General features: G+C 42.1%; 1 protein-coding gene and 1 pseudogene across 4 annotated transcripts in view; one reads left to right on the top strand and one right to left on the bottom strand.

Annotated features, from left to right (window-relative positions):
• The window catches only part of LTBP1 (latent transforming growth factor beta binding protein 1), a 406,918-nt gene that overhangs the window by 76,260 nt on the left and 316,870 nt on the right, over nucleotides 1-13,788 (top strand). The window lies entirely within an intron of this gene.
• Nucleotides 9,235-9,360, bottom strand: LOC124504500 (uncharacterized; annotated as a pseudogene).

The raw sequence follows: 13,788 nt of genomic DNA, 5'->3' as shown, positions 1-13,788 counted from the left end.
AGAGAGAGAGAGAAAGAGAATGAGAATCCTAAGCAGGCCCTGCACTGTTGGCTCAGAGTCCGATGTGTGACTTGAATTCACAAATGGTGAGAACACGACCTGAGCCGAAATCAAGAATCAGACGTTTGAATGACTGAGCCACCCAGGTGGCCCTGGAGGTTATTCTTTTAGTGCTGAATTGTCAAGGGGTTACTGGGTAGAGCTGCACTTAACAGGGGAGGTGAGGGTGCCCAGGACTGTGTCTCTGCCATCTGCTCTATAAGAATATGAGCAGTTTTACGGAGAAAACACTGTACTGGTGGTACCTCTCAGTTGGCTGTCAGGCTGCCTTGCAGCAGCCCCATCATTAACACCCTTTTTGTACAAATTAGGAAAACTAGTTATTTATTTATTTATTTATTTACTTACTTATTTATTTATTTATTTATTTATTTATTTATTTATTTATGAAGTTTATCGTCAAATTGGTTTCCATACAACACCCAGTGCACATCCCTTTTTTTTTTTTTTTCCAGTGCACATCCCAAAAGATGCCCTCTTCAATGCTCATCACCTACCCTCCCCTCCCTCCCACCCCCCATCAACCCTCAATTTGTTCTCAGTTTTTAAGAGTCTCTTCTGCTTTGGCTCTCTCCCACTCTAACCTCTTTTTTTTTTTTTTTTCTTCCCCTCCCCCATGGGTTTCTGTCAAGTTTCTCAGGATCCACATAAGAGTGAAAACATATGGTATCTGTCTTTCTCTGTATGGCTTATTTCACTTAGCATCACACTCTCCAGTTCCATCCATGTTGCTACAAAGGGCCATATTTCATTCTTTCTCATTGCCATGTAGTACTCCATTGTGTATATAAACCACAATTTCTTTATCCATTCATCAGTTGATGGGCATTTAGGCTTTTTCTACAATTTGGCTATTGTTGAGAGTGCTGCTATAAACATTGGGGTACAAGTGCCCCTATGCATCAGTACTCCTGTATCCCTTGGGTAAATTCCTAACAGTGCTATTGCTGGGTTATAGGGTAGGTCTATTTTTAATGTTTTGAGGAACCTCCACACTGTTTTCCAGAGTGGCTTTACCAGTTTGCATTCCCACCAACAGTGCAAGGGCGTTCCCGTTTCTCCACATCCTTCCCAGCATCTATAGTCTCCTGATTTGTTCATTTTGGCCACTCTGACTGGTGTGAGGTGATATCTGAGTGTGGTTTTGATTTGTATTTCCCTGATAAGGAGCAATGTTGAGCATCTTTTCATGTGCCTGTTGGCCATCCGGATGTCTTCTTTAGAGAAGTGTCTATTCATGTTTTCTGCCCATTTCTTCACTGGATTATTTGTTTTTTGGGTGTGGAGTTTGGTGAGCTCTTTATAGATTTTGGATTCTAGCCCTTTGTCCGATATGTCATTTGCAAATATCTTTTCCCATTCCGTTGGTTGCCTTTTAGTTTTGTTGAATGTAGGAAAACTAGTTTTAGAAACATAGCCTGCCACAGTGACAGCTAGTAAGTGAGAATCAGACCTTGAACACAAACCTGTCTGACCTTAAAAAATGATCATGAGTTTGTGACCACCAGGCCACTTCACACAGCTGGTAGGTTGTCATTCGGAGTCGTGCATTCACCGTTTCCTCTGGATCTAGTCTGATCTAGCTAGATGGCTCTCCGATGATAGCTGGCTGAGGGTCATTTGGCAAGTGCATGTTTTACTGTGTAAGAAGCCGCCAGACTGTTTTTCACGGCAACCACCCCATTTTGTATTCTTCCCAGTAGTGTGTGAAAGTTCTAATAGCTGTACATCCTTACCAGCACTTAGTAGTGTCAGGTTTTTCTTTGCAATTCTAATGGACATATAGCAGTAGCTCACTGTGGTTTTATGACAAACTTCGCTGGATTAAAAGTGCTGAGGATGTTTTCACGTGCTTATTTGCCATCTGTAGATTTCCTTTGAAGTGTCTTTGGTTCTTTTGCCATGTTTTTAATTGGGCTGTTTGCTTTCTTGTTATGACTTCTTTTTTGTTTTTTTTTCCCCCTTTAACAGGACTTCCTTTTCAGGGATTTGTTAATTAGGTTTTTCAGGGCATTTGATATAAACACTTTATAAAGTGCTTCAAAGAAGATGCTCTAGGAGTGGTTGCCAAGGAAAACTAAGATGGACTTTCGTTCCGACGGGGGCAGGAGCAGTGAGGATGTGCTTTCCTCAGTGTGGTTTTGAAACAGGAGGACAGAAAAAAGGGAGAGAGAGGAAAGAGCCAGAATGCACAGGAGGGATTTTGATCCTCAGTCTTAAAAGGCAAACAGGGGTTTGTTTGGCTGCCAGTGGAAGCTGGGAGGGTTAGAAATGCCAAAGGGATGGTTTACTCTGAAAAAAGCGGTTGAACAACAAGAAGAACTGTCCATCCTTTTCTGCCCAGAACTGGGTGAGGCTGAACCAGTGAGAGGTTGCTACCACTGGGCAATGAGGTCACATTATTTTGTAACCTAGAGTGAGCAAATACTGAATACTTTAAGGAAGGGTAAGAATTTACCCCTAGATAGTGACAATAGGTATGTATTTTCAGCATCTGTACTGGTACGTTAATGGTTTTTTCTTTATTTTTTAAAAAAAAAATTTTTTTTTCAACGTTTATTTGTTTTTGGGACAGAGAGAGACAGAGCATGAACGGGGGAGGGGCAGAGAGAGAGGGAGACACAGAATCGGAAACAGGCTCCAGGCTCTGAGCCATCAGCCCAGAGCCCGACGCGGGGCTCGAACTCACGGACCGCGAGATCGTGACCTGGCTGAAGTCGGACGCTTAACCGACTGCGCCATCCAGGCGCCCCTATGGTTTTTTCTTTATTTTTAAAAAAAAAAATTTTTTTTTTCAACGTTTATTTATTTTTGGGACAGAGAGAGACAGAGCATGAACGGGGGAGGGGCAGAGAGAGAGGGAGACACAGAATCGGAAACAGGCTCCAGGCTCTGAGCCATCAGCCCAGAGCCCGACGCGGGGCTCGAACTCACGGACCGCGAGATCGTGACCTGGCTGAAGTCGGACGCTTAACCGACTGCGCCACCCAGGCGCCCCTATGGTTTTTTCTTTAAACCAAACTACCCTTTGGCTTATATGTGAACTTCTGGGAAGGAATCTGTGAGGCTGAAGCACTCGTTGCTTGTCACCTGACCTGCAGGCCCTGTGACATTGGAAAAACCAACCAGGTGTCTTGTCCTAGGGTTTCAAGGCCATCAGGGCTTTGGACCTCAGCCCCCAGTGTTGTCTACACATTGTGGTGTGTGTATTTTTGGGGGGAGTGGTGACATGGCTTCTTTGAGGCTCGCGGAAAGCTTATATTTCCCAGTGGCAGTGAATCTCTGTTCCAGAGGGCATGCGTGTTGGCACATTGGCTGTGGGAATGGCCTTGCCCACGCTCTTGTCTCAGCTTGAAAATATTACGGCAGGAAGTCCTGCGTCAGATGATACTAGGTATACATTAAAGTAGTGGGATTGAGCCCAGAGTCTTTTCTGCTCTTGGAGGAGCAGCTTTGATTCCCTTCCTGACATAATTAACCATTGATCAAGAAAAAACTTTCTTCATGTATTAAAAGTACCCCAGATAATGTGTGTTCCCGATTATGTCATTATAATTATTTATGTATATATGTATGCACATATATGTATATGTGTATATATATATATATGTGTGTGTGTGTGTGTGTGTGTATATAAAGCTATACTGTTTATTAGAAAATAAACCCAGCTACCAGGGTGGGCTGAATTTATGCACTATACCATGCTGTTTGTTGGAGAAGACAAAACAGGGTAAAACATTGCTGGAAGATAAGGGCCCTTTAAGCAGAGCATGAAGCAAGACAGCTGCTCAGGCTGGGGTGGCAGGTGTTGGCTGTGGATGGGTGAGTAGTAGTTGATAGGCCAAAAGGGGAGGAAGTATAAGGAGAAATTGGGCCGAGCATGCTTCACCTGGAGTATTCCTGTCGGGGGGCGGGTGGAGGGGGGGATAGATGTAAGTGGGGTTGAAAATGCCTCATGGGTGAAATGCTGGTTTGGAAAATGTATCTGGTGGTGGATGGCCAGGTGTGTTGTAGAGCAGGCAAAGGGGCAAAGGTCATGTGATTCTACTGATTCATAGACTCTGGATTCAATGTATAAATTTTTGCTTCATTTCTTAAAAATAATTTTCTAAATGTTCAGAAGGAAAGGTGTACTTGGACTTCTTATTAAGTAGGATTGTTAAAGGAAAAAAACAATTTTCTGTTTTTAAACTACAAGGAGTGAACCCTGAATAAGTTACGGACCGTAGTTACCAGGCACCATCTGGGAGTGGTGGATTCAGAAGGGTGGTAAAGAGAACAAAAAAGCAGTCAGGAATTGAGAAGCAGCTGAGGATTGCAGGTGGCGAGTGGTGTTGGTGGAAAGAGATTGAGCATTTATTTAGAAGAAGGAGGTGTATGACCGTAATTGAACCCATTCCTTAGGGTACAGCCAAGTGCTGGCAGGAAAGACAGAACCAGAACCGTGAAAAGATTTTGCAGTGCAATACCTGTCTTCCAGAATCCTCCTGGAGAAGAACAATATTGTCGGTTCTACGAGTAACTGGGTTAGAAGTAGCTTTGACAGTGAAAATCTTGGCCTGACCCATTGATGTCTGTAGCAGCACTTTCCAAAAGTAAGGTGCTCACACTCCAGACCTGTAGAAGATATTCCACTGGGATGCAAGAAAACAAAGCAGTAGACGTTCTGCTTATATTTACTTCTGTCTAACGGTAGGAACTGTACTTTACATAATAGTCAGTCTGCACATTGCCCTGGTTCCTTCGGTGCATGAAGGTCGGCAGCCCCGGGGCATTTCGAGAGAAGAGCGTGGGCTCTGCTGACAAGGGCGACTGACTCTGTATGGAGGTTTATCTCTACCCGATTAAGTAGATTTCCAGATTACAGCATCTTAAGTAGTCAGAAAATCTTACAGCACATTACAGTGGCATGGGGAGTGATCCTTATAATCTTTGGTACCACAGAAACTAATGGGAGCAGATTACCTAAAGGAGTTGTTGAAGACGGATTAGGAATTGTTCTTGTAAAGGCAGGCATTTTGGCCTTTCAAGTGATACTTGGCTGTCGTATTGCTGCCCCGCAGGTACTTGAAAAACGAATGCATATAATCTGCTTCCAAAATAGAGATGATAAGTTAATGAATAAGGAAGTAGGTGTTTTCTTTTAACGATCTTGTGCTACAGAAAGGACACCTAGAAAATAAGTGTATGGACACACTTTGATTGCTAAACGATTTTCATTGCGGAAAGCGGTAGCTGTTGTGTCATGTAAACTCATTCCTTTATACTTGAAAATCTTCAACTAAAATCATGCAAAGGGTTTCAAACTCAGTGAAGATTTTTGTCAAAATGGAACATTTTCCAATTAGTTTGCAAGACCAACTGACTGAAAGGGAAAATGGAAAGTTCCTAATTTTAGTAAAGAAGCCTTTGAATAATTAGTGTAGGAGACTGAAACTGGAGAATTAAGACTTTAAGAATAGTTCTGCTGTTTGGACCCAGGTGTCTATGTGAGGTGTCTTTTTTAAGCTAGACCAGATAGTGGAAGTAGATATTGAAATACACTGTCCTTAGAGCATTTCAAAGGTTTGATTGTATCATAAGGTGTTAAACTGAGATTTAAGAAAACAAAACAAAACAAAAAAACCAAATGAAACACATTTGGTGGCAGAGTCATTGAAAGAAGAAGTGTTTTTAGTGGAAAAAAAAAGGATTAAGAATAACAGAATTAGTTTTGAATTTCTTAATTTCATCTTTATCCCTGCCTTCTAAATTTATATTTTTGAGTATGTGTTAAATGTGCCTGTAAATGCAGTAGGGAGTGTGTATTGGGGGTTGGACTAAAGTTTTTTTTTTTTTTTTTCTGGTAGGTATATGATTCTTAATTTTTTTTAAATGTTTATTTTTGAGAGGGAGAGAGAGAGAGAGAAAGAGAGAGAGAGAGAGAGAGAGAGAGAGAGAGAGAGAGTGTGTGTGTGTGTGTGTGTGTGTGTGTGTGTGTGAGTGGGGGAGGGGCAGAGAGCGAGGGAGACACAGAATCTGAAGCAGATTCCAGGCTCTGAGCTGTCAGCACAGACCCTGATGCGGGGCTCAAACTTATGAACCATGAGATCATGACCTGAGCTGAAGTTGGATGCTGAACCAACTGAGCCACCCAGGTGCCCCTGATACGGTACATGATTCTGAAAGTTGGGAGGCCAGTGGTCCATAGAAGGAGACCCGCTGGGATCTTTCTTACGAAATCATCCTGGTCTCTGTGGGACTGGGGGATGTTTCAGGGATTCGAGTCTCTTGCGCCCTGGAATGGTAGCCTCAGTGGTGGGGGAGGAAGAAGGACTGGCGGCATTCCTGGGGGACTGAGCGGGGGGGGGGGGGGGTCTGTTCATTTGCACTGCCTGAGTTGGGCTGTGGGGAGGGTGTGGTCCTACTGAAGGAGGCAGGACCATGTCCTGCTGGCGAGGTCCTGGCACCCTGGAGGACGGGAGGAAATGCCTTGCGGAGGCTCTCTGCCTGGCCTGTTTGGGTTTCCATCTCTGGCAGAAACGGTTTTGATCATGAATTCTGTCTTCAGAACAGCACTGTCCAATAGTAATAGAATGTGAGCCACATGTCTAATTTTAAATTTGCTAGTAGTTACACTAAAAGGTAAAACAGATGAAGTTATTCAATAACATTATTTAACTAAAAATATCCAAATACCATTTCATTGTGTAATCAATATAAAATATTAATGAGATTTTTTTCCCTCCCATGCTGAGTTTTAAAAACGACTGTTTGGTTTATACTTACAACGCCTCGGTTGGGATTAACCATGTGTTCAGTGCTCATTAGCCAGTGCTGGTGCAGCTTTAGAACATCGATCAGAAATGTTACAGCAAAGTTAGAAGAAATCTGCACATCATCTAGCTTGTGGGTTTGGAGACCTGGCTGGCTTCAGGATTTTCTCTTATCCCCCATTTTTTTTTGCAGTAAGGTCTGTGCCCAACATGGGGCTTGAACTCAACCCTGAGATCAAGAGTTGCATGCTCTACTGACTGAGTCAGCCAGACGCCTGTCCTACCTTATCCACCCTCCATTTTTTTAACAGTTGGAGTCCTGTATATTTTTAGAGTACACGTAATGGTTAAGGGATTTGAACACTTGCGGATAGCCAGTGTGCAGGTGACTTGTCTTTGGCTTCTGGAATCTCCCATTTTATTCCAGGTCGGGTGGGGAAAGACTGAGGTGCTACCTTTTACCTTTTGACAGGGACTCAACGAAGAGAGGTTGTCCTGCATATAAGGTCATGGAGATGATGTCTCTGAACCTGTATTGTCACCTGACTGTTGTCCAGGTGATGTGGCAGAGCTTACGTCCTGGGGGGAAGGCCCTAGACTCAGAAAGAAGATTTGGCTTCAGGTTTCTACTTTGTTCGACACCAGCTTTATCATCTGGGCAAATCCTTAGGCTTCTTGGTGAGGTTTCCTCAGCTGGAAAGTGAGCGTGGTCATTCGTCATGGTGTGATGGTCAAGGCTGAGTTAAGGATGGGGGAGTGCTGGAAAAAGTGCTGTTAGAAACCGCAAAGCTCTTGGGGCCCCTGGGTGGCTCAGTCGGTTGAGCACCCAGGACTTCATCTCGGGTCATGATCTCGCGGTTCAAGAATTCAAGCCCTGAGTCCGGCTCTGGGCTGACAGCTCAGAGCCTGGAGCCTGCTTCGGATTCTATGTCTCCCTCTCTCTCTGCCCCTCCCCTGCTCACATTTTGTCTCTCTCAAAAAATGAATAAACGTTAAAAAAAATAAAACAACTTCAAAAGCCTTCTGAGAATGGAGAGGCAGTTGGGGGAGCCGTCCCATCCTAACTGTGGTGGTGCTGCCCTCTCTGAGATGGGGAATTTTCTAGAATGGGCCTGTGAAATAACTGTACCATTCAGAGCTGGGTGTTGTGATGATTCATTTGCCGGCTAGACTGTGCCCGGGTTTTCAAAGCTTGTGTTGCCAAGTTGTGTGACATGGGCAAGGCTGTGGTGGGTTTGCAGCCTTGGCCTTGTGCATGGTGTGCAACGGGGCCTGGACAGCTGGTGCCTTGTAATAAAACGGCAGTCGAGGGGCACCTGGGTGGCTCTGTTGTGAAGCATCCGACTCTCGATTTTGGCTCATGGTTTGTCAGATCGAGCCCTGTGTTGGGTTCATGCTGTCGGCGTGGAGCCTACTTGGGATTCTGTTTTTCCTCTCTCTGCCCCTCCCCACGCACGTGCTTAAACTTAAGAAGGAAAAAAAAGGCAGTTGATTTCTGCTCCCACATCTTGCTCCATCTCTTAGGCTTCCAACAATCTCAATCCTAGAAAGCTATCAACTCTCCCCAGGAAATGGAGAACCCAAAGAATTGGGCACATATTTTCATTTCCTTTTTAAATGATACAGTCTCTTTTCAAGTTTTACTTGAATATCGATTCATGGTTTGCATAAGCTGTTTGAATTTTAAACATGTATGTACAAAGCTTGGAGTTCCAATTTTACCCAAGTGATTGTTAGGGGTGCAGCCTGGTCTCACACCTGTGTGACAGGCTGGTGAGGACTTCCTTGTGCTTGTCTGTCAAGAACCATGAAACTTCAGCCAGGAACACAGCAGGTCTCTGGGTGTGCACTAGAGGGCTGTGCTATTGGAACTCTGATACATGAGCTCTCCCATTTCAAAATTGACTGATACATGCACGTGTGGTATTTGGGAAAACTTAAGGTGAAAAAGCTTTAGTAACGTTGATTCTTTGAAAGAGGTGTTTGCTACTGTTCACTTCTGTGAACTATTTTTTTTTTAATTTTTTTTTTTTAACGTTTATTTATTTTTGAGACAGAGAGAGACACAGCATGAACGGGGGAGTGTCAGAGAGAGGGAGACACAGAATCTGAAACAGGTTCCAGGCTCCGAGCTGTCAGCACAGAGCCTGACGCGGGGCTCGAACTCACGGACCGCGAGATCATGACCTGAGCCGAAGTCGGCCGCCCAACCGACTGAGCCACCCAGGCGCCCCTCTGTGAACTATTTTTAATGTTTGTATCATCTAGCTAAAATTAAACTAGGGTCTTTAAGCATATTTAAACATTGTCTAAGAGTGAATGGGAAAATTTTGGCAAAAATAAGCAAAACCCCCCCTTATTGAAATCTGGGAGAAATGGGTTTAAAGAACCCCAAATAGCTAATGTCTAATATTATGTGAGAAAGTCAAAAACCAGATTTACCATTTGTCAGACCAGTTTAAAAAAAATTTTTTTTTAATATTTATTTTTGAACTGATAAGAACAGACACTACACTTGATCTTAGCCAAAAGGCCGAAAAGCGATTAATATTTATTTTTGAGAGACAGAGACAGAGCATGAGCTGGGGAGGGGTAGAGAAAGAGAGGGAGACACAGAATCCAGAGTATGCTCCAGGCTCTGAGCTGTCAACACAGAGCCCGATGTGGGGCTCGGACTCACCAACCACAAGATCAAGACCTGAGCCAAAGTTAGACACTAACTGACTGAGCCACCCAGGTGCCCCTGTCAAACCAGTTTTTTGACAATAAACTTATGTTGTCTTATGTAGAGCCAAGTTGTAGGACAAAACAGAAAAGACATGCTAAGGGAAATTAGCTTATTGAGATACTAACAATAAATGTCTTTTTTTCTAAGTGTTATTTTAGAAAACAGCTTTGTTAATGGATTCCATGATTTTTTGGATTGCTTTCACTTTTGAAATTCCAGTCTCCTATTGAATTACTCCTCCTCCTCCATTTTCCCCCTTATCGTTGGGCCAGAAGGACTAGAAGGAGGAAGTGGTACATGGTCTACTTTTTCGAGGATGGGTATAAGAGGCAGATGTCCAGTGGTGATGTCAATGGGCAACCATCTTGGGTAGGATACTCACAAGAAAGCTCAAGCTGTATTTAATTAGGATTTAATCCTTAATTATCTTTAGGAGAGGCTAAGTTTTGCTGTCACAATCTCAATAACTTAATGTATTTATATCACAGTCTAGCGTGGAACAAGTGACTCGCTATGGCAGCTCTTCTCCAATAGTGAATCAAAGGCCCAGTGGATTCCATTTTTTGTGACTCCTCATCTTGTGGTTCTTCATTTCGAACTCTGAGTTAAGGAGAAAGTAGGAAAGAGCGGGGAGAGGGATGGAGAAAGAGAGCTCTTGGAGATTCACATCCATGCTTTTTTTTTTTTTTTATGATTTTTTTTTTTGATCTAATCATATGCCATACAATATTCCTGTGACAGGAAGTTGAGTAGTTCTTTCACTCACATTCTCATGGGGAGAACTTAGTGGTCCTAACCTAAATCTAAGGAAGGCTGGGAAATGGAGTCTCTCTGTGGGTCCAGTAAGGAAAAAAACAAAACAAAACAAAACACGGGCAAACATAATACTTTGTCACTGCTCCACTGAGTTTCTGTGACCTCCCCTTGACTCATGGGAAGCTCACGCTACTTTGGCCCACACTGATGGACAAGCAGGCTGTTTGCCTTATAGCCACCATCTCCATTCTGCCCAGTTGTGTGTGTTCTTCTCTCCTGTTCCAACAGGTGTGGGGGAAGGGGCGCAGATCCCTCAGTGCATTGTGTAAGCAGACACCTGTCTGGGGAACAGTCACCAATCTCCCTGTGTGGTGGGAAATCCCTAATTCAACAAGAGGTTCAATGGAACTGTCTTTCCTTGTTTGACCTTCAGAAAGACCCAGTTTCCCACAAGACTGTTGACTTGCTTATTCTCTTCTGTATCCTTTTCTCCTCTCCTTTACAGTTTGGGCTTGGAGTTGCAGGTGGGGGAAGGTGTGCCTAGTAGATACCTCTTGCATAGGGGAGTGGGGTTTCTTTTATAGAAAATCCTTGCAGAGGATTTTCTTTATAATTCCACAAAATCATGAGTTACCATAGAAACAGGTAACAATTCTGAATCTCTTCAAATGATTTTTCTTCTGGGAATATCTACAAGATGCTAAAATATTTATTCAGTATATTTCAAAATTCCTTGTATTATTGGCATATTTTATTTCAGTGAGTTAATACAGAGTATGAGTTACCCTGTAGTAAATTTGATGCAGGTATTTTGATTTATTAATATTATACAAACTTTATTTTGGAATAACTTTAGATTTACGGAAAAGTTGCAAGGATGAGCTTTGCATATACCTTTCACACTGGTGCTTAAGATGATTTAAGTTCATTTTAATGTACTGATTAAGAGTTTCTCTTAATGTTCATATATTGGTCAACCATGTTAAATTTGTCAAAACTAAGAAATTAACATCGGTGAACTGCTGTTAACTAAACTATAGCTTTTATTCTGATTTCACCACTTTTTTCACTAATGTCCTTTTTCTGGTCCAAATCTGGTCCAGGATATTATCACTTGGCACTTGGTTGTCCTGTTTCCTCAATATCCTGTAATATGTTACAGTTTTTCATTTTTCTTTTGTTTTTTCTAAACCTTGACACTTCTGAAAGTATTTTGTGGTATGTCACCCAATTTGGGTTTATCAGTGTTTTTTCACGATGAGATGGACTTATGGGTTTGGGAGAAAAATACTGCAACGGTGAAGTGCCTTTCTCATCTCTTCAAATGAGGAGGTAGATGATAGAGACCATGGTATCACTGGTGATAATAATATTGACCACTTGCTAAGGTTGTGTCTCCCAGGTTTTGCTACTGGAAAATTATTATTCTCCCATTCCATCCTTTCTTATAAGTCACCAAGTACCATCCACACACAAGAGGTGGGGAATTAAGCTCTACCTCTGGGGCTGTGAGGGGGGTGGGGTGGTATCTTTGTATTTTATTTGGAATTCTTTTGCAGTGAATACTTGTCTTGTTTCCCCCATTTAATGATTCAGTCTCTTATTTATATTAGTTTAGTTTGATACTTATTCTTTAGGTTATATGATAATTATTGTTCAAATTATTCCACCTTTGGCCATTGAGAGCTCTTTCAAGTTGACTGTTGGGTACAAAGAAACCTAGGAATGTTTCCAGTTACTTGGACCTGGATAAATAGGGGCTTCTCCACTTCCTCAGTGGTAACTGTTACATGAGAAGCATGTTATGATCTTTGTAGATCAATAATACCCGTCTATAAGAAAGTATATAGAAACTTGGCAGTGTTTATGAAAGTCATAAGCATTTAATAATATAATTAGCATTACAAGCTATTTCAGAGACTAATCCCTGCAAAAGACCATTGATAAAAGATTCTTAGGGGCTTAGAGGAAATTAGAAGAAACCACCCTATCTCCTCTGTTTTATAGATGAGAAATGAAAGCTTCCAAAGTTTAAGTGATTTGCCTACACAAAGCCAGGACTAAAACTCACTTCCAGGGCCTTATAAAGCTAGTTCTTTCCACTGAATCAAGCAGTTAGTCGTCCTCCTGTTTTTTGTTTTTCAAACATGAATACTCTGGAATATTTTGCAGATACAGAAACATAGTTGCTACGTAATGATAAATACTACTGGAGGAAGAATTTTGCATGTTTTATATAGGCATATCAAGTTGATAGCTTGTACTAAAGAGCACCTTAAAAACAATTTATTGAATTTCATATTTTGATAAGGTTTTCAGCACAGAAAACCAATGTTCTGGGTCTTTTGGATATACTTTGATGTCAGAATTTCTGTTTAACTGGTACTAATTCAATTGCCCTGACTTTATTTTGAGCCATGTCCACTTTAGTATAAATGTAGCAGGAGAAAAAGCATTTCCTTTTATGCTCAGAAAGTGACATGGCGTGCGTGCATTGAAATGACAGTGCTAGAAGAAGATGGAGAATGTGTGGAACCAACGTGTTAATTTTACCTGCGGTTAATTCAGAGGTAGGTGTTTATCTTATTTTCACAGCCGTACACATTCACTGCCACTGGGTGTTATCCTTATGAGTGATTACCATTACATTAACTTGGTCTTCTAGGAGGGGAAGGATGACGTGAATTTTGTTTTAAAAGGCAGCATTGGTTAGTACAACATTTAAGAAGTGTTTTGCCTATGCCAGTAAAAAGCTATACCATTATGTTGATGGATTTGCTACTTTGTGTCCTATTAAGTATAAAATGTGACCATATATTTTGGATTCCAGCTTCTTTTCTGGTTTGTTGAGCACACCGGTGCTTAAGATGATGATTTAAATTAGTTTTAATGCACTTGGGTAATCAAGCGTACAATGCTTTGAAGCCACTAGCAGAGAAAAAGAAGAGGGCTATTCCAGCCTTCCCCACTAATGAGACCCATAAATCAACAGAATGAACATGGAAACTTCAGGGAGCCTTGAGATCTAATTTCAAACACCTTAAAGTTAGGACTCCTTTTCTTGGGTTCAGACTTGCTGGGACCATAGTGCTTTAGGGTAATGGCTGAGCTGAAATATCTGGGTATAAAGTGGAGAACTTCTATAGGAAGAAAGCAGCTGGGCCACATACTCTGACTCTTACCCTTCGGATTGGACAGGCTTGGGGTTATTAGGAGGTCTGGGCCTGAAGGAGTGGAAGAGTTTTCAGTATTGGTATTCATGTTCCAAACATAGATTATCTGAGAAATCATAACATGACTGCAAGAGGGAGAGCATTTTCCTTTCAGTGTATCATTATAGTGGGCTTCTGAAGCTAACTCTGCTGTGATAAATTTGGAGCATAAAAGCTTTTTGAGACAAAAGGAAGGAGCCTGAACTTTAGAGAATACATTGGACACCTCCCTAAAAGAACAGAGAAATGCCTTTTAGACTTCAGGTACATCTGTGGC

Source organism: Lynx rufus, unplaced genomic scaffold, assembly GCF_022079265.1.
Source record: "Lynx rufus isolate CCGP_SWC_20201006 ecotype Redwood Valley unplaced genomic scaffold, mLynRuf1.p SCAF_8, whole genome shotgun sequence".
Classification (NCBI taxonomy): domain Eukaryota; kingdom Metazoa; phylum Chordata; class Mammalia; order Carnivora; family Felidae; genus Lynx; species Lynx rufus.
The sequence above is the reverse complement of the archived record's forward strand: the minus strand, read 5'-3'. Positions and strand labels throughout refer to the sequence as shown.